Source organism: Triturus cristatus, chromosome 6 (genome assembly GCF_964204655.1).
Source record: "Triturus cristatus chromosome 6, aTriCri1.1, whole genome shotgun sequence".
Lineage (NCBI taxonomy): Eukaryota > Metazoa > Chordata > Amphibia > Caudata > Salamandridae > Triturus > Triturus cristatus.
Window position 1 is genome coordinate 264,155,436 of NC_140589.1, and position 18,469 is coordinate 264,173,904.

The following is an 18,469-nucleotide window of genomic DNA, read 5'->3' on the forward strand; positions in this document are numbered from 1 at the left end:
TCAAGACCTGGCTCTTTGACTGAACCTCCACACCCAGACGGATTAGAAGCTCCCTCCCAACCTCACCCTGCTCCTTGAGACCCTCACGGGTGAGGAGCCACGCAATATAAACCCCTGATTGAAACTGTACCTTTTTACAAGTCAAAGACTTTGTTATTTGGAATGTCTCAAAAGTAATAAATGGGACGAGGACAAAAATGTCATAAAATATAGCACCTAGAACAGGAGGGTGGGGCTTCATTTTCAGAGTACTCCTAGCTTTTCTTGTCCTGGATGTGAGGTCACCTCAAAAGTAATGACTGACTCGTACGGGTAGGACAAAGAGTAATGAAGATTACTTGTAAGTATTCAGGCATTAGGGGTGTGAAAACGCCCCAGGACATTGGCACAAGCCTCTACAAGTTTTGATTTTAACATACTTCTCTGCGCTATGACTCGCTGCCTCCAAGTCCCAGCACACTTCCTCACACAGTCAATTATTTTTTAAAGTTGGCAGGTCTGTTATTTTTGTGCGGGATGATTGGCCTACATTGGCCAGTGGTCTGCTCTGCATGGCTCGCAAAGCCTCTCAGTTGCTCATTGTTGGACCAGGCCACCAAGCCACATGACAATATTCATACACTGTAAGATTGTCAGTGTGTAGAAGTCCTGCCCCTGCTTAAGATCCTACTCATCTTACACTTGACCTTGGGGGCCGCTGCTGAAAAGCATGATGTCACTTTAAGTCAGTGCTTGTGTGTTGTTATCATGCCAGTGTTGTCTTTGACCCACTGTATTATGCTAGTCACAGTTTCTCCTCTTCAGCATTAATCTATGGTGTGATCTTAAGGACTCTTCTTGGAAGCTTCATAAGTGAGCATCTCCACCTAGAATACTGCAAATGTTCTTGCACTTTTGCGCTCAAGCAATTTGCTGCTGGATATTGTGGTATATTGCAAAAAATATGACTTACTAGACCTTGTAAGATGTTCTATTGTTCGTTTGATGACAAGGTGCAACTTTGTACTTTACACAATACTAAACCCACTGGAGTATCAGTTGAATTACAGTATTTTACATCGGTCCAACACCACCACTTTAGTGAACCTGAAGTTTGGCACAAAGTGTTACATTTATTTGTATGCTAAATTTACATTAAATCTATAATAATACATGGTTTTATTGTGCTACATGGCGCACTACTGACGTTTCTAAGCACTATAAATAATCTCTGTGTCCTTTCACTTCTAAATAGCATTACAGCTTATTCCAGAATGGAATGTGCATTATTTGAAATATAATGCATCATTATCAAAAAGATGAAACCTCTTCCACGACTGTCCTCTCTAAACAAGTGCTTATTTCTAAATGTCAAGCACAAACGTTGTCTAACTCAAATAGCATATGGGCCTGGATTCAGGTGTCGTTTGCTTTCATGTGGTGAAGTCAACACTGTGTGCTGCTTGTACCTTCCTACTTCCACTGTGATGTGGAATGCTAGCATTCCTTTCTACTTCCGTTGTGATCCACCATGCTAGCATCCTTTGCCTACTTCTGCTGTGATCCGTCATGCTACCCATACACTGAAGGCCATCTGACTTCTGAACTGCCGCCTGCATGGGGGCTGTGGGTTGTCCCTGCTACCACTCACCCAGTAGCGGCTGCTACCGATCGGGTGTAGCAGAGGGAAGGGGAGGGAATTAAAAATACTTTTTTTTAAACACACTTAACTGGATGTGGCTGACCGCCGCCTTTCCTCCAACCTCTTGTCCTCTTCCTGGCTTCTGTGGAAGCAGGAAGCACCCCTGAACCTGCAATGCAGCATTGTGATTGGTCTGAGCATCGTAGTTCGGCACTCAGCCAGGGAATGGGAGCCTGGGCATGTTCTCCTCCGAGGCTGTAATGCACCATGGGTGTAAAACATGCAAAGTGTGCATGAATGTTTGGCCGGCCCCAAAGGTCTGGCCAAACATTCATGCGCACTTAGGAGGATGCCACCACTCCTCCCCCAGCCTCTAAACATCCCAGCCCCGTCCCAAAACAACGGAGCCAGTACATTTAAATAAAATTATAATACCATTCATTTATTATAATTTTATTTTTCTGTTTTTAATTGCTCACTCAGTTAGCAGTGGCGACGCTCCTCCCACCTTAGCGGAGGAGTCACCACTGCACTCACCCCTCTACAGGATGCCCCGCTAAAAAGTGTAAAGAATTTTAGTGCCCTTCTAAATTGTGCATTATTTACAAAGTGCACAACATGGATTTACTTCATAAATTAGATGTACATGATGCTATTGCTACCATTGAAACGATTTTGATATGTGTATTCATTAAAGCAGGAAAACGAAGCTTGTGCTATCAAGGCCTTTGTTATGCATCTACGCCATCTTGTTCAAAATGGATATATCCTTCTCCATGTTCACTTTTTATTTCTCCAGCACACAGTTGAGTGAAGTCACGTGTGTTTATTTCCATTGACTGAGGTCTTGTTTGTTTTTTTCCTTGATGTTCTTGTTGTTGTCAAATAAATCCTTTCAACATGGGCACAGCAATGTTGCAGTTTTCCAAGGCCCTTGTACTATCTCACTGTACTGGTTTCATTCTCAATAGTTTGCTGTTGCTCTTGTTACTAATTTGTCCTGCCACCTCCGCATGACGTTAGCATAGTGAGCAGAATCAATATGCATGTAGTGTAATGGGGCTTGGATGGTAAGGCAATATGATGTTTAATAGGACTGAGCTCTGATTTGCTAATAGTGTCATTCTTTTGCAGTCACCATTATGATTTCTCAGAAACTAATGCTTTCATATACAAGAAAAATGTATATAAATCCTCAAATCGGGGAGGAACCTAGAAGCCTTTCCCGATTCTCTTGAATACTGCTCGGGTACTGCCCGATTTCTTATTGATTGTGCCGCTTATTTGGGACCTAAACTGCTTCAGATTTTGCACCTTATCTTGTATTCTATTTGCTGAGAGTCTTTATGGCAATGACTTTATGCATTTGCATTTACAATTTCTAGCCGCACTGTTTGAATGTTTGCAATAAATCTCTCTGAATATCCATTCCTGACCTAGAATTGAATTATTGAGTCCTGACTTGATTAACTTTATTTTCATATGCTGTATGCTGCCTGATCTCGGGGACACATTGCTGAATGAAATTGAGGTCTAACACAGGCTACGATTCATCCACCCGTGGGTGTGCTGTTGAGGTGTAATTTTTACTGTGCACAATTAAAGTGTTCCCACGTCTACAAAGACGATAAGTAATATTTTGGGCCTTTGGGCCCTGGGTGAATTTAGATTTCAAAGTCAAGGAAGCTTGGCTGGAGACAGGCACTCCTTGTCTCCGGCATATCAAGGGAAACAATGATGCATGCTGCCCCTACATGGGTTACCAAAATTATAGCGTTGTCACCTCTCTTAGAAAGAAATACTGACCATTTGTTTTTCATTTTGCTGTTCTGGCACAGCTAAGAGCTGGGAGGTGAAAATGCATTTGTGTAAAATTATCAGGATTATTTTGTGCACTTATAATTATTTTACAACGCTACAGCCAGCTGTCAAATACTTTTAAAATACTTCTTAGCTCATTTTTATGTGTTTGCTGTTTTAAGTGTATGTTTTAGAATGGAAAAAATTGAATTAAAAAATCCTGGATTTCACTGCTTTGCCCAATATTGTTGTGGGCCCGGATTTAAAAACCAGAGGCCAGGCCAGTAAAAAATCGCCACAGTAGCAAGCATTTGTTTACTGCAGTTTCTGTTTTTTGCAGTTTTTATACAGTATACACCTGGACCCAGGGCATCGGAACGCTTTATAAGAGAACAAGACATTATACATTTTCAAGCATGGGGAGATTAGGGGATTTGCCCAGAATGTTGATTCAAGGCTGGGATTCAAACAGAGCTTTCATATTCCATGGTCACCAGATTGAGCCTCTGGGTCTCTTCCAAAGGTTGAATGCATGTAGGTTACTTTTTAATGTTTAGAGACAGAGTTTCTGTATCATTTACAAAGATTCTCATGGGTCATTTTTCTGTCACTCCTCAGGGAACCATGCATATACTCTGGCTGCCTGTACAATGTGTAGGAAATGCTCCTTTTCTGCTGGACCCTATATTTTTGCTGGCTTTAGACTTGGATGCTTGAATGAAAAGAGCACCGCAAAGCAGCTAGCAGCTCCAGCACTTTGAGACCCTCATGGATGATTTGCCACACTTTATAAATCCTGATTGATTGTTTAAGAACTAGGAACACTTTACCCCTGCTAACCAGGAGTAATGTGCCTGTGCTTCCCTTTTAAACATGGTCAAATTGGCATATTTCTCATTGGTACATTTAACTTACCTATAAATCCCTAATATATGGAACAAGAGGTACTCAGGGCATGGAATTAATTGTCACTACTGGACTGAGGCACCTATTGTGCCATTCAATACAGTGGCATTGCAAACATGGCTTCAGGCCTACCAGTCTAGCCTGACTGTAGCAGTGTAAAAACCGCAATATGACCTGTCAAAATAAGCCATTTTGACAGGTCAAACACTTCCTTTTAAATATTTATAATTCAACCCTATGCAAGACTTATAGCACCTAAGGCAAGGTGCATGGTATTTAAAAATAGAAGCTATTTTTCAAAGAGGCAAGCCTAGCTGGCCTATGAAGAAAACCAGATTGCAGATTAAAATGCTAGTACTGTAACTCAGGAATGGGCATAGCTAGAAAATCATTATACAACTATTATAGTAGTTATTAAAAATTCAATTCAATTTTGAAGTCAGATTTTTTTATAAATATTAAGGAAAAGTAACTTTCAGTAAGTTACCATTTCCCTGCGTGAAGTTCTTAGTGGCTAATCTGCATTTGCTCTCCACATTTTTCCAGCCAGTAATTAGCATTTGAATAGATGTGAATGAGGTGTGAAATTCCGCCCAGAGCTAAACATTAAGTCACTATGATTGACTCTATTGAACATCCTTTTTGACCTTTATTGTCTAATCCGGCTGGAAGTTTAAATCCTGCTTGACAGGTCTTCTGGGTTTACATATAACACTGGGGGTGCACTTGAAAGACAGGAACAGAATGCCAAGACAATTATTGTGCCCTGGCAGGGGTTTCCAGCAACCAGACAGTAGATACACATCCACTGTCTGGTTGCTGGAAACCCCTGCTTTTGTTCTACCAGACTTCTGCCTAGGTTTTTTGGGGTAGAGTGACTCCTCCAAACTGGATTTTGGTGTTAGATGTGGGAGTACACTAGGATTACCATAGTACACTCCCGACACACACACCCAGCTCTCAGAGTCCATGTTTAGTGTGGTTGGAGACTTTTGCTATCTTGAAATGCCCAAGTGAGTAGGGTAGGCCGTGGCAACTTTTACCCCATTGGTCAGGGAGTGCCCTGGAGTCATTCGAACCGACTATCTTGTGCCAGGCATAAATGTGGCATCTCCAGGCTTCCACTTCAGAACACTCTAGGACATGAGGAAGAACAGTAGAGGACAGTACCTGTCATCTGTGACCTGAGAGGAGCACTTCAGTACTATACCTGCTCCTTCTTACACCCAAGGCAAAGAAGTGGAGTCCAGCATCATAAAGCTGACCTCCTGTTCAAACCATGGTAGTCCTGGGGGACTTTAAACCTATACTCCTGTGGTGGGTTGGAACTCAAAAGACAGCCAGTAAAACGTTTTACCAGGATCAACCTGGTAGGTGTATTTGACCCGCGCTCCATCACAGTCACTGTCAAATTGCACTAAGGTCCCGGTCTACCGCGACCAATGACTATCATTGGAACTTTGTGCTTCTTTGTGCTATTCCTACTTACTTGAATATTTTAAAATTCATATCCTTGATTCACCTTATTGGATTTTTGTCATTTTGGTGTCATTTTGTTTAATAAATTTGACTATGTTTTCTATTGTTTTGCATTTGGACGTTACTACTGTTCTGGTGTTGCATAACTACTATGCACATTACCCTAAGTTAAGCCTGTCTGATCTGCGCTATAGCTACCAGGGGGTTGAGCTCAGATTAATTTAGTGACTTTGAAGGTTCACCCTGACATGCGTTATGAGTGTTCCTTGAGAATGGAAGACAGCCACACCAAATAATAATCTAACGTCTTACACCAGTGCACTCTGTCAATCATGGGTGGACCTTCTAGGGTATTTATCCTGGCTGTCCCTCCTGCATGCTTTAAGCTATTACCCTTGCCCTTGGATTGACCTGTAAATAATTTATCATGACTGCCTGTACCTAATGCACCCCTGTGGGATACTCATGTGTTGCTCATAGTTAGTTCCTAAAAGCAATGCTGTGGTGGCATTTCCTCCCAATGCCTGTTAATTACTCCTCGTCTCCTCTGGAAGAGAATTTACCAGGTCTGGCTGTAATCAGTACACACCAGCAGGCCACTCAGGGAGAATAGATAGAGCATCCGCCATAACCATCTATTTTCAGCATATGCCATCGGATGCCACTCTGTTATTTGTCAGTGGAATTCTGCATTATACAAAATAACACACTGAATAAATGAAACACTAGGTCAGCACAAAAACATAACACAACAAAATATCACACACCAGTACAACACACCAATAAAAAGACACATACACAGCTTACCATCATTGCAATTAAATACAACTCAGTTGTTTTGTGCTGCCGTGTTTAGCTGCCTTCTATGCTGTGTTTGTGTTTTGTAGATGTGTGTTCTTTTTGTGTTGTACTGTGCTGTGACTGTGGCTGTTGTTTTATGGCTTGTGTGGTGCAGTGATATGAGTTCTGTCTCTGTGGATTGGGTTCTGCTGTTGTCTTTTGTGGTTGAGTTTTGTCCGGTTGTGTTGTGGTTCTGTACAGTCTGACTATGTGCATGGTCATAGTACATGGTGCTACCACTGTCAAAGATGTTGAGAGCCACCACTAAATAACACTGTTTGCACCCACTTTAACACTAACACATGCACCAAAACACCTAGATATTGTTATCTTTCCCTGGGAAGAAACATCCAGGGAGATATTACCACATCCTTGCTCACTCAGAATCCTGTCTGAGACATCAAGGATAACTCATGTGTGTACATCAAGTAAATATTTTATAGATTAACAGAGTTAATGTGTAGAAAGGGCCTCTATTTACAGTTGCTCTCCTTCATTGTGTCTAATTGTTCAAGTTGAGCAGACATCAACGTGATTCAAAGCCAAGTGCAATGAAGACACAAGCAGAGGTTGAGAAGCCAAGCCAGGCTCTCCCATCAGCCGCCATGGATGGAAAGCCGGAGAAGCTGATGCTGAAGAGGGAGCTGGGTCTCCTCAGCGCTGGCTCTCTAATTGCGGGGACCATGATTGGGTCTGGCATCTTCATGTCGCCCCAGGGAGTGCTCTTCTACATGGGCAGCCTGGGGGGCAGCCTCGTAATTTGGGCTGCCTGCGGCTTCATGTCCATGCTGGGGGCCCTGTGTTATGCTGAACTTGGGGCCACCATAAAGGAGTCTGGAAATGACTATATTTACCTGCTGCGGATATACGGCCCTTTGCCTGCCTTTTTGTACACATACCTCAGCGTGTTCCTGTTGTCGCCCGCCAGTAACGCAGCTGTCGCTTTGGGCTTTGCCCAGTATGTGGTAAACCCATTTTACCCAGGCTGCCCTTCCCCAGAAGCTGCGGTTAAAATCACCGCCATTGCCTGCGTTTTGGTTGTGGTCACTGTAAATTGTCTGGATGTTAAGATGGCTACCTCGGTCATCAACATCCTCACTGCGGCTAAATTCGTGTCCCTCCTGCTCATTGTGGTGGGTGGCGTGGCACTGCTTGTCAAGGGGCACACAGGACATTTCCAGAATGCATTTCAAGGCACAGCAACAGGATTTGGGGCAATCGGAATGGCCTTTTACCAGGGGCATTGGCCGTACGTTGGATGGAACATTGCCAACTTTGTGACAGAAGAACTGAAGCGCCCTGAAGTAAGTGTGAATGTTAACAGATAGGCGCTTCTTTGTGCGCCCTTCAGGAACCTATTGTAACAATACCAGAAATAACCAAATACAGCATTGTTTATTTTCCCACAGTGGTACACCCCGAAAACACCCTTTGCCACGTTCATGGCACTCACTCACTCCCCTGTGCCAGAGCTGGAATCTTTTTGACTCAGCTCTTAGATGCCTCTGTGTCTTATAGCGCCTAATACTGAACGTAAGTGGAAAGATCTGTGGCCCGATTTACAAACAGAATCCCAACTCTGCACCGTTGGAAATACTATTACTCAAGGCAGGAACATTAACATTTTCCATTATTGAGAACACACAGTAGAGTGCCTAGAAAGCTCGACCAGGCGCAGCTTCCCAGGCATCCTACTGCGTCATGAGAGTTCTTACAGTATGCTATTACTCCAATGCGTAACTGTATAATAAAGAACTACGCAGTGTTGTCTGGCAGTCACGTGTGGAAAAGCATTCTTTTTTCTCAGTGGGAAAATATCAGGATCTTCGTTCCCTACCAAGTCCGGGGATGCACCATTCCATTTCCCACCCCAGGTGAGTTACTCCAGCATTTGCTGGAGTAAAATTGTGTTCGCCCCAGGGTGGGAATGGTACAAGGCTACACAGACCTTGATCTGTCCACTCCGCACTCCTTGCATGGGGCTTGCTGCTGCATAAATCTACACACTCAAGGCACAGGGATAATAAGTAGTAAAACCATTTACTCTTGGCAGCACAGCTGACTGGCATAAATTGCGTCATTACGGCCGAGACCACAAGTCAAGTTAAAAAGGGAGCTGCATAAAATGTGTCATTTTGCTTAAATTAGGTTGCACTTGGATTCAGGCCCGGCTCTACTATTTTTTCTTTGGGTGGGTAAAGAAGCATGGGTGGGCCATGAAGGTGAGTGGGTATTGGCTATAAAAAGTATTTAATCGATCTGATATTTTAGGTATTGACATCTGGCCGTGTTTGATATTTTTAATACAATACTCAAAGAGCTGCCTACTCCTCTTTCTTTGATGTGTTTCTGGCTTTGGGCGGGGGGGGCGGGGGGGGGGGGGGGGACTCTGCTTGTCAACTCTTTAAGATGCAGAACTTTAAGACTGTAGCATGCTCCTGGTCATGTACAGCAGCAGAAATGTTTCTACTGCCACACAGAGCCTCTTTACAGCTTTTCATGTTTTGAAAACCCTTTGGTAGCTTTTTACTTTGCAAAGCAGTGAAGTTTAAATATACGATGCAACAAGCCCAGAATCATTGTAGAGTTCTCAGGATATCTCTGCTGGTCATTTGTGCATCATGGCAGCTAATAAACTCTTCTGACTTCACACCTCTCCCCATGCCTGAAAGTATCATATCTCAATGGTGTTAATCATCAATGCACACCCCTGTGAAACATTAAGGTAAAAAAGCACTCGTATTTTGGTTCTGAATGGCCTTGAGTGGGCCTGGGTATTCCTTGGGTGGGCCTGCCTCACCCTCTAGAACAAGGCCTGACTTGGAAACAGTTCACTATGTGATTTTTGGCCATTGTTTGCATCTGGATCATTTTGACGTTACGATTTCACACGGAGCTAGATCAGGATATTTCAGGGACTGTCCTTCTGTCCAATACTAAAACTGTTTGCGCGTTGGCACCTCTCCGTTATCTCCACTACTCATACAGTGGGTGGGTGAGTCCTGCACAACACGAAGAGTACTTTGCACTTTCTCCGGATCAGATTTCAGTGCACAGTATATTTTGTGAGAGAAAGCCAATGCGCTTTGCCATTTGTGCCGCTCTCCAGCGCTCACCATGGCTTCAGCTCGCGTGAATGCCGTCTCTAAGCTACAGCAAATTAGGGCCTAGTTATACATTTTGGGGGTATGTACTAGGACGTGGCGGAGCATGTCGTTAGCCTCCTTGGTTTAACGACACGCTCCGCCACTTCTGAAACGCAAGGCTGCACCATATTTACAAGAATGTGGTGCAGCCTTGCGTTTCCCCCTGCAATGGCGCTAAGTTTAACAACTTAGCGCCAAAACAGGCATCCTTGCACCAGAGTGCAAGGGTGTCCATGTGCAGGGGACAGGGCCGGACTGGGAAGCTGAAACTGACCCTGTCAAACTGCTCGGCCGGGCCCCCTGTGGGACTGAAGGGGTGCGGCCGAGCTGTGTGTAAGGGCCGGTTTCGGCCGATTTTGTTACCGGGGGCCAATATTGCAGGCCCCTGGTAACAAAAACAGCACCCTCGGGGGCACTAAGCCGCCCCCCACCCTAGCGGCCCACTAGGGAAACGTCCGGTGCCCGCTGCCGCCGATCCGACCCTGGCAAGGGAGGATTGGTGATGTGTGGGAAGGTATCCCTTCCTGTACATAAACAATCCTAAAATGACATTTTGTAACAAAATGCCATTTTTTTAAAAGGTGTGTTTATGTACAGGAAGGGACACCTTCCTGTACATAAACAAACCATGGCATTTTGCTCTTTCCATGTTGCAGCACACATGGAAAAAGCAAAAGTGAGGAGAAATAATGAATTTCTCTTCGTTTCGCCAACTTAAGACGAGATTTTCCTGATCTTAAGTTTGGCTCTGCTTCCTTATATACGCTACACTTGTACATAGGGGGCAGCATCAAATAAAATGGGTGTTGCAGTAGAACGCCCACCACAACACCCACTGCACGCCCCTTTCACGCTAACCATAGCATGAAAGGGTGCTTTATGTACAAGGCAGCGTTAAGCGACGTTAAGTGGCTTAACGCGTATATAAGGCGCTGCCCCTATCGCCACCACAACGTCCATAAATGTGACGTTGTGGTGGCGATAGGGGCAAGTACATTTGCATACACGAATGACGAAATGCACAGCAAGAATATCCAGTTTTTGAAAGTCACTTTTCAGGTTTTCTTTTTTTGCATGCAGCCCGAGAATTATGGTTTTGCCTTCCAACCACTTGCTTACAAATCTGTCAAGAATGGAGTATATTACGCTCCTTAATGGACACACAGCTGATTTCCTTGAACAAACGATAACTCTGTTTATCCATTTTTACTGTATGTTTATTTCCAAATTCCTCCAATGTTAAGAGCAATTTTTAAATTTGAGCCGACAATCACATCTGTTGCAGGAAGAAAAGGCCTGTATTTGCAAACTGCAGCATTTGAAAAGTTGGAAAGACATTTAATTGTCACACATGTGATTGTCGACTCAAATTTTAAAATGGCTCTAAACATTCCGGAATTTGGAAATAAACATACAGTAAAAATGGATAAAACAGAGTGATCGTTTGTTCAAGGGAATCAGCTGTGCGTCCGTTAAGGAGCGTCAATACGCTCCATTCTTGACAGGCTTGTACGTTTGCCCCTTAGTGGCTGCAGCTTATATCCTCCAGAGTGACCCCAAGGAATTATTAACGCTCATTACTTCCATGTCCGTCTTCCTGTCCCATTCCTTAACAAAAAGCAGCGTATCTGCTCCTACAGAAACCTATTATCTCGCAAGGTCAAACACCAGCGGTGGCCAGTGCGGGTAAGCGCGGTGAGGCAGGGGCAGGGTGGGGTAAGTCAACAGCCGACGAATAGGTCAAATTAAATAAACAAATAAAACCTATTCCGTCATCTGTTGTCTCACCACCGCCCCGCACCACCCCACTGCACTTAACTTAACCGGCCTCGACTGTCAAACACTTCCCCAAATATAGAGCTGCCTACTGGCATGCATAAAGGGGGGAAGTGCATCACCATGACAGCCTGTTCTCTTTTTTTCTGCAATGCAGTCCAGATTTCCTGGAAAGGTTGGTTAAGTTGTTTTGATTCTTACTTGTTTTTCCCTTTGTGACTTGCTTCACCAGTTACATTGTGCCTGTGGGCTGCCCACCCTGCCCAGCGGGCATTGGTCTTGTTTGTGGTCAGCGGCGTTGAGCGTCCTGATGCCTGTTTTCGGCCCCTGCTGTTATTCAGCCTTTTTGTCTTGTGGCTCCCAGTGCTTAATTTGTGCCGGTGCTTTCCGGTGCTTAGCACCGGCACTTATTTCTTAGGGCCGGGTCTACATGCAAAATTGACTCACTAAGTTCCCTCTGTCTCCCCGGTAAAGTGCTGATGTGGCGCGGTAAATCTATGCCAGCCTGGGTTCATTGCGTCTGACTTTGTCCGTAAAATATTTAAATTTGGACGTTCCAGCCTCCCAACCTATCATGAGGCACACGTGCATACGTAAACGCACAAGGGAACCACTTTGACCTTGAAGCGGAAGTGGTGTGCTCGGGACGGGAGACGCTATTCATCATTCAGTGGATATGACTGCAAACACAGTGCTGTAGCCTTGTTTTTTTCTTCGCGAGCGCTCCGAGCACTCAGTGCTATTCAATGGAAGAAGTGTCCTTTTTCAGGTTGGTGAGCGTCAGAGTGTGAGCAGCTTAAAAGTGCACTGCATGCTGTAAAGTTGTAGGTTGATTCCCAAAGCAACACACGAGGACACTTAGGCACGTGGACTGCAACACCTTTATTTGCATAAGCGTATTGGGAGCACCGGAGCGGAGCTCCGTACAGATTGAATTCGGCGCGCTAATGCCGATCTGAAGAACATGGCCGCTACGGGATGTCCGCTGACATCACACGCAGTGTGCATCGCAGACTAGACCGCTACACCACATCTCCCCCTTCATAAACACTAAAGCTATTGCAACCCTCTATACAACAACAAAACAACCCCAGCTGGAACAGTCTTACTTGTTGTCCATACTGAACTCCTCGAACCTCCTTGGCAACATTACTCTTCTCCCACATCGTGTCCTCGCACTGCGCCCCCCTGAGGTCGGGGTCGTCTCGACCCCGTCCAGGCAGGATGTTTCACCATCTCCTCTGAGTCCTGCACCACTCTCGTCTGTCACTTCCTGCTCCTCCTGGGTGTCTGGTCCGGGTCCTGTACTATCCTCTCTTCCTTGTTGCCCTGTTCCCGACCAGGGGCTACCGTCTCCCTCGCTGGATCTCCACCTTGCTGCGCCCGAGTCCTTCGCGGCACTGGCCGCCCCTTTGTCACCAGCCTCCTCTCTGGGTTCCTTCTCGTGGGCGCGAGTGCATCTTGCCATTCGGTCTTGGGACCATATCTTCCCGTCGCTGAGCAGGGCTGACCTGGAGTAGGGCTCTACCACTTGGAACGGGGACGTGAACTTGCTGTCTCCTTTCTTCCATTGCGTGGGCAATTTGACTCTCACCCACTCACCCTTCTCGAGTGCGACGTCCTTAGTGTTGTGTCTTTTGTCATAGTATTCAGTGTACACTGCCTGCGCTCTCTCCAGGTTCCTTCGTACAACTGCTGGGGACCAATGGCTTTGTACTGTGAGTCTTTTCCAAGCCACGTTGTCCTTCGTGAAGGGTTCTCTCCCCCTGAGTACACGGAAGGGGCTGTAACCCGTGGAGGTGGGTGTTATTCGGTAGGCCCACATCAACCTCTTTAACTCCTTCTCCCAGTTGACTCCTTGGCTGATCGCAGCCTGCACCGACCCCATTATTACTCTGTTAAATCTTTCCACCGCTCCGTTTCCCGCAGGGTGATAAATCGGAGTGTGCCGGACGGCGATGCCGTTCCTGTCCATGAATGCCTCCCACTTGGCCGATGTGAATTGCGGTCCGTTGTCGCTTAGGATCGATTTGGGGATTCGTTCCCTGATGAATACGTCCGTGAGGAATTCCAATATTGTTTCTGTCTCTGCATTGTCATTCACCTGGACTTCCGGCCATTTGGAGTTCCGGTCAATGACCACCGTGAGGTACTTCTGACCACCATTTGCGTCTCGTATGGGGCCTAGTACATCAATTGAGATCTCTTCCCATGGGTTCTCGGGGCAATCAAAACTACCTAGGGGCGGACGTAATACTCTTTGGGTCTTATCTGCGTTGCTACACTGCTCGCACGCCCTCACGTGTCGTTCCACCGCGATGTCTATTCCTGGCCACCAGTAGTCTTCTTTCGTTCTCCCCTTAGTCTTCACTATCCCCAAGTGGCCTTCATGTGCGATGGCGACTATGCGTGGCCTCAGCGTGTGGGGGGGACTACTTTGCTTCCTCGCAACAAGAACCAGGGTTGATCCCCTATGGACAGTTCATCCCGGACCTCCCAGTATTGCTTCAATTCTTCCTCCAGTAGCCTCTTGTCCGGCCATCCCTTGGTTACGTATGCTTTAACCGCTCTCGTTTTCTCGTCCCTTCCATATTCCGTCTCCCATTCTTGTCCACTTATGGCCCTCTCGTGATCTCCGGTGAACGCCACAGCGTACTCCTCCCATCCACCTTCGTCCTGGGCCTCCGTAACTTCCTTGGACGCAGCTCTGCTCAGAAAGTCGGCCACCTTGTTCTTGTGCCCGGGCAGGTACTCCACATCGTATACATAGTCTAGGAGCCTCAGCGTCATCTTGGCTATTCTAGGAGTGGCATGTTCATGCCCGCTGGATGTGAGGACCTTCACCAGCGGTTTGTGGTCCGTGCGCAGCAAGAACCTTCCTCCCCACAGGAATTGCCGGAACCTCTCCATCGCCCACACCACTGCGAGCATTTCCTTCTCGATGACACTGAACTTACTCTCGTTGGGAGCCAATGTTCGGGATGCAAAACTGATCGTGTTGGTTGCTCCCTGTGTGAGTACCGCCCCTAGGCCCCGGTCGCTGGCATCCGTAGTCAGCACCGTGAGCGCCGTTGGGTCGAAACCTTGAATGGGCACCGCCTCGCTGATGTGTCTCTTCATCTCCTCGAACTCCTGCTGTTGTTCCTCCATCCATCGGAACGTGATTTTGTCCTTGAGCAGTGATCTCATGTGGTGGGTCTTGGAGGCAAAGTGCGGTACAAACTTGCTGTAAAATTCCGCCATGCCCAAGAACGTTCGGATTTCTTCCTTGTTCGAGGGCATGGCTGCGTCCTTGATAGCTGCCACGTTGGATGCTTTGGGTTTGATGCCTTCCTGGCTGATCTCGTGCCCTAAGTACGTAACTTTGTTCATGCCAAACTTGCACTTGTCCCATTGGGCCGTGAGTCCGTTCTGCTTTAGCACCGTGAGCACCTCCTCTAGCTTTCTGTTGTGATCCGCTAGGGACGTTCCCATGACCAAGATGTCGTCTTGGAAATATTGTATGCCTGCTTTCTTATGGAACAGCCGGTACATGAGCTTTTGGAAAACGGCTGCCGCTGAGGCGAGTCCGAATGGCATCCGTAAAAACTTGTAGCATCCGAAGGGCGTGATGAAGGACGTCAAGTGGTTACATGACGGGTGCAGGGCAATCTGGTGGTAGGCCGACGTCAAGTCTACGGTGGAGAACCATTTTGCTCCTTGGGTCTTGGCCAACATCTCGTTGATCCTAGGGAGCGGGAATTTGTCCACCACTATGTTTTTATTAAGCTCCCTTAGATCCACACACAGCCTCACCTTCCCGTTGGGCTTCTGCGCCACCACTAGGGGTGCCAGCCACTCCGCGTTGTCAATCGCCTCTATCACCCCATTGTCCTCCAGTCTCTGCAGTTCTTCCTGTACGGCTGCCCTGGTCCGGAATGGGATGTTGCGTGCTTTGTGGGACACTGGACGGGCCCCCTCTTTCAGGTGTATCTTGTGTGTGAACTTCGCTGGGCGACCGATGGAGTCCTTGAAAACTTCCGGGAATTCTTCCTTCCACCGCTGTGCCTCCTGGTCTGGACTGTCGTCGGTCATGAGCACTTGCGTGCGTCCATCCGGGTTCAGTTTTATTCCTAACTCCCCCTGGTCCTTCCAGCCCAGTACTGACGGTCCTTTCTCCGCCACGTATAGTTTTCCCTCGCATGTTCTGCCCTTGAATTCAAAAGTGAGAGGGCAATACCCCACCATGGGTATGGGTTACCCGGTGAACGTTACCGGATGAATGTCCATTGGTTTCAGGCGATATTTTGTTCGCGTGGCGAAGTATTCTTCCCATATCTTCCTCCTTATGATCGTGTAGGGCGATCCCAAGTCCGCCACCATGGTAACTCGTACTCCTCCTATGCACATGTCGCACTTCGGTTTCTTCTCCACCGAGCTCTCAATGCCCAGTATTTGTTCTTCTACTATTAAGATCTCGTCGTCTTCCTCGGGGTTCTCATCTTCTTCCCCTCTGCCTGTTTCTTGTGCCACATACTTCACTTGTTGCCGCGGGGATTTCCATCGGCATACTTTTTCGTAGTGACCTAGCAACCCACAGTATGCGCACTTCGCTCCGAACGCCGGGCAGCCCTCGTCGTTGGCGGCGTGAGTGCCACTCCTGCACCTGTAGCACACATTCGTGCTCCACTGTCACTGTCCTTGGGGTCTCGCGGTACGGGCGTTGAACCGTCTGTAGTTCCTCGTGCCTTGTTGTCCCGTCGACGCCTTGCTGTCCGTGACCTTCCGATCTTCTACTTTGCACACCGCCAGCTCTGGCTGGCGTTCCCGTTTGGCCGCTTCCGCACATCTCCTGGTCAACTCAGCTTTCTTCACCAAGGATACGACCGTCTTCAATGGTGACCCACAGTTTCTCTTGGATGGAGGTGTTTACCGTGTGCATGATGATCTGGTCTCTGATCAGTTCTTCTTGCAAGGTCCCGAATTTGCACGTCAAAGCCAGTTTTTGTAGGGCCGCCACATACTCATCGACCGTCTCCCCTTTGTTTTGTGCCCTGTGGTAGAAGTTGTACCGGTCAATTGCTGTGCATACTGCCGGACGGTAATGGGCATCCAGGTCTTCTATAGCATGTTGGAACACATTGTCATCCGCCGCTTGTCTCACTTCCTTCACCAGGTCTTCATACACCCTTTGTCCCGCCGGGCCCAAATGATGGAGTAGGATCTTCTTCTTCCTCGAGCTTGTGAATGCTGTCTCGCCCTCCTCTTCTAATGCCGATAGATAGTTCAGGAAATACCTTTTCCAATCCTCCCATGGCATCTCAGGTTCTCCGACCTTAGTAAGGAAGGGCACTGGATTCGTCAGTGAAAACGTTTGCGAGCTCATCTTCCCGCCGGAACTGTGGCGTCGCCGACTTGTGGCGGAATTTCCAGGCGAACTGGGCTCTTGGGCGCTTCTGCTCTCCGCTGCGTCGTCCAGGCCGGACTCTCCACTGTCCGTGTGGTCAGCACTGGTGTCTGCCAGCTTGTGGAGTCTTCCCCCCCTTCGGGGCACGATTAGCGCTGTACTGTCACACGTGGCGCGGTCCGTGGGTGCGCACCCGCTTACCAGGCTCGAATCTGGATGATATGACCAGATGGCGCTTCCTCCTCAGCACCGCGCGCTCTCTGCTACTCTGCGGCGCCCCCAATTGCGTCCTCCGAGTTGCCCAGCCTGTGCTCTGCCACCACGTGGGTTTTGGATGTGTGTGTGGCTCCTCTACTACCACCTCGTCGCCATTGTAAAGTTGTAGGTTGATTCCCAAAGCAACACACGAGGACACTTAGGCACGTGGACTGCAACACCTTTATTTGCATAGGCGTATTGGGAGCGCCGGAGCGGAGCTCCGTACAGATTGAATTCGGCACGCTAATGCCAATCTGAAGAACATGGCCGCCACGGGATGTCCGCTGACGTCACACGCAGTGTGCGTCGCAGACTAGACCGCTACACCACACATGCTGTATTTAAACAGGCCTGTAGGCCCTTGTATATGTCATTTTATTGTTACCATGGATTAGACTATTTCTGGAACTTTCGCTTCTTGTACAGTGGTTATTTATAAAGCCTCTCATGCCAGTAATTCGTAACCTTTCTTGAAAACTAGAAAGCTGACAGGTGGCTTTTACTGAAAATGTTCCCCCAAAATTTCTTAGATGTTTGAGAGCATTGGAAAGGGGTGACATGGGGTTCTAAGAGTTATTTCTTTTGTGTTGGGAGTGGAGAAAAAAAATAAAATGCATTGAACTCTCCGGAGGCAGGCTGGTGCCATATGCACTTAACGAAAACAAAGTATTTCTTGTTGGCACGAATCTCTGCAGACTAAAGGTGTGCTTAGGTGTGCTGTTTTTCTTCTAGTCTAATAATCAAACTTCTTCACATTAACATTTAATAGTCACACAGTATAGGGTTGTGAACAAACCAGTTAGTTTAAAATGTAATTGTTCAAGGAGGCGTTTACTGACTACTAAATTTTTCACGTTGATATTCAAAAGATTATTTTTCCAGTGAAGAGGAAGATTTAAACGGTTTATTTCTCTTATAATTGTGTGCTCCACCAGACAGATCAGGAGGATGTAATAAAACTTGTTCGCTCCTGATCTAGCACTGTTGATGTCAGTGGCATAACTCGGACCACTGGAATTATGGAACAACGGAACCCCAAATTCTGGGCAGAGGTGGCTAAATTATGCAGTAATAAACTGCAAATAAGGCACATTCTGCAGTCCTGTTACTTTGCTATTTTCACAGTTTAGCACATAAATATTATCTCAGAAAAGGATTCACCTCTTTAGTACCAGTTTAATACCTGGATAACAGTTGGCAACTGTAAGGTTGACCAGTTCACATTTGTAAATGGTACGAGGGTCTGTCACCATGTGG

The 18,469-nt window shown here is 46.8% G+C and overlaps 1 pseudogene; it reads left to right on the forward strand.

Annotated features, from left to right (window-relative positions):
* The first annotated feature begins 7,193 nt into the window (after window positions 1-7,193).
* LOC146816743 (b(0,+)-type amino acid transporter 1 pseudogene) lies at window positions 7,194-7,974 on the forward strand (annotated as a pseudogene).
* The last annotated feature ends 10,495 nt before the right edge of the window (window positions 7,975-18,469 follow it).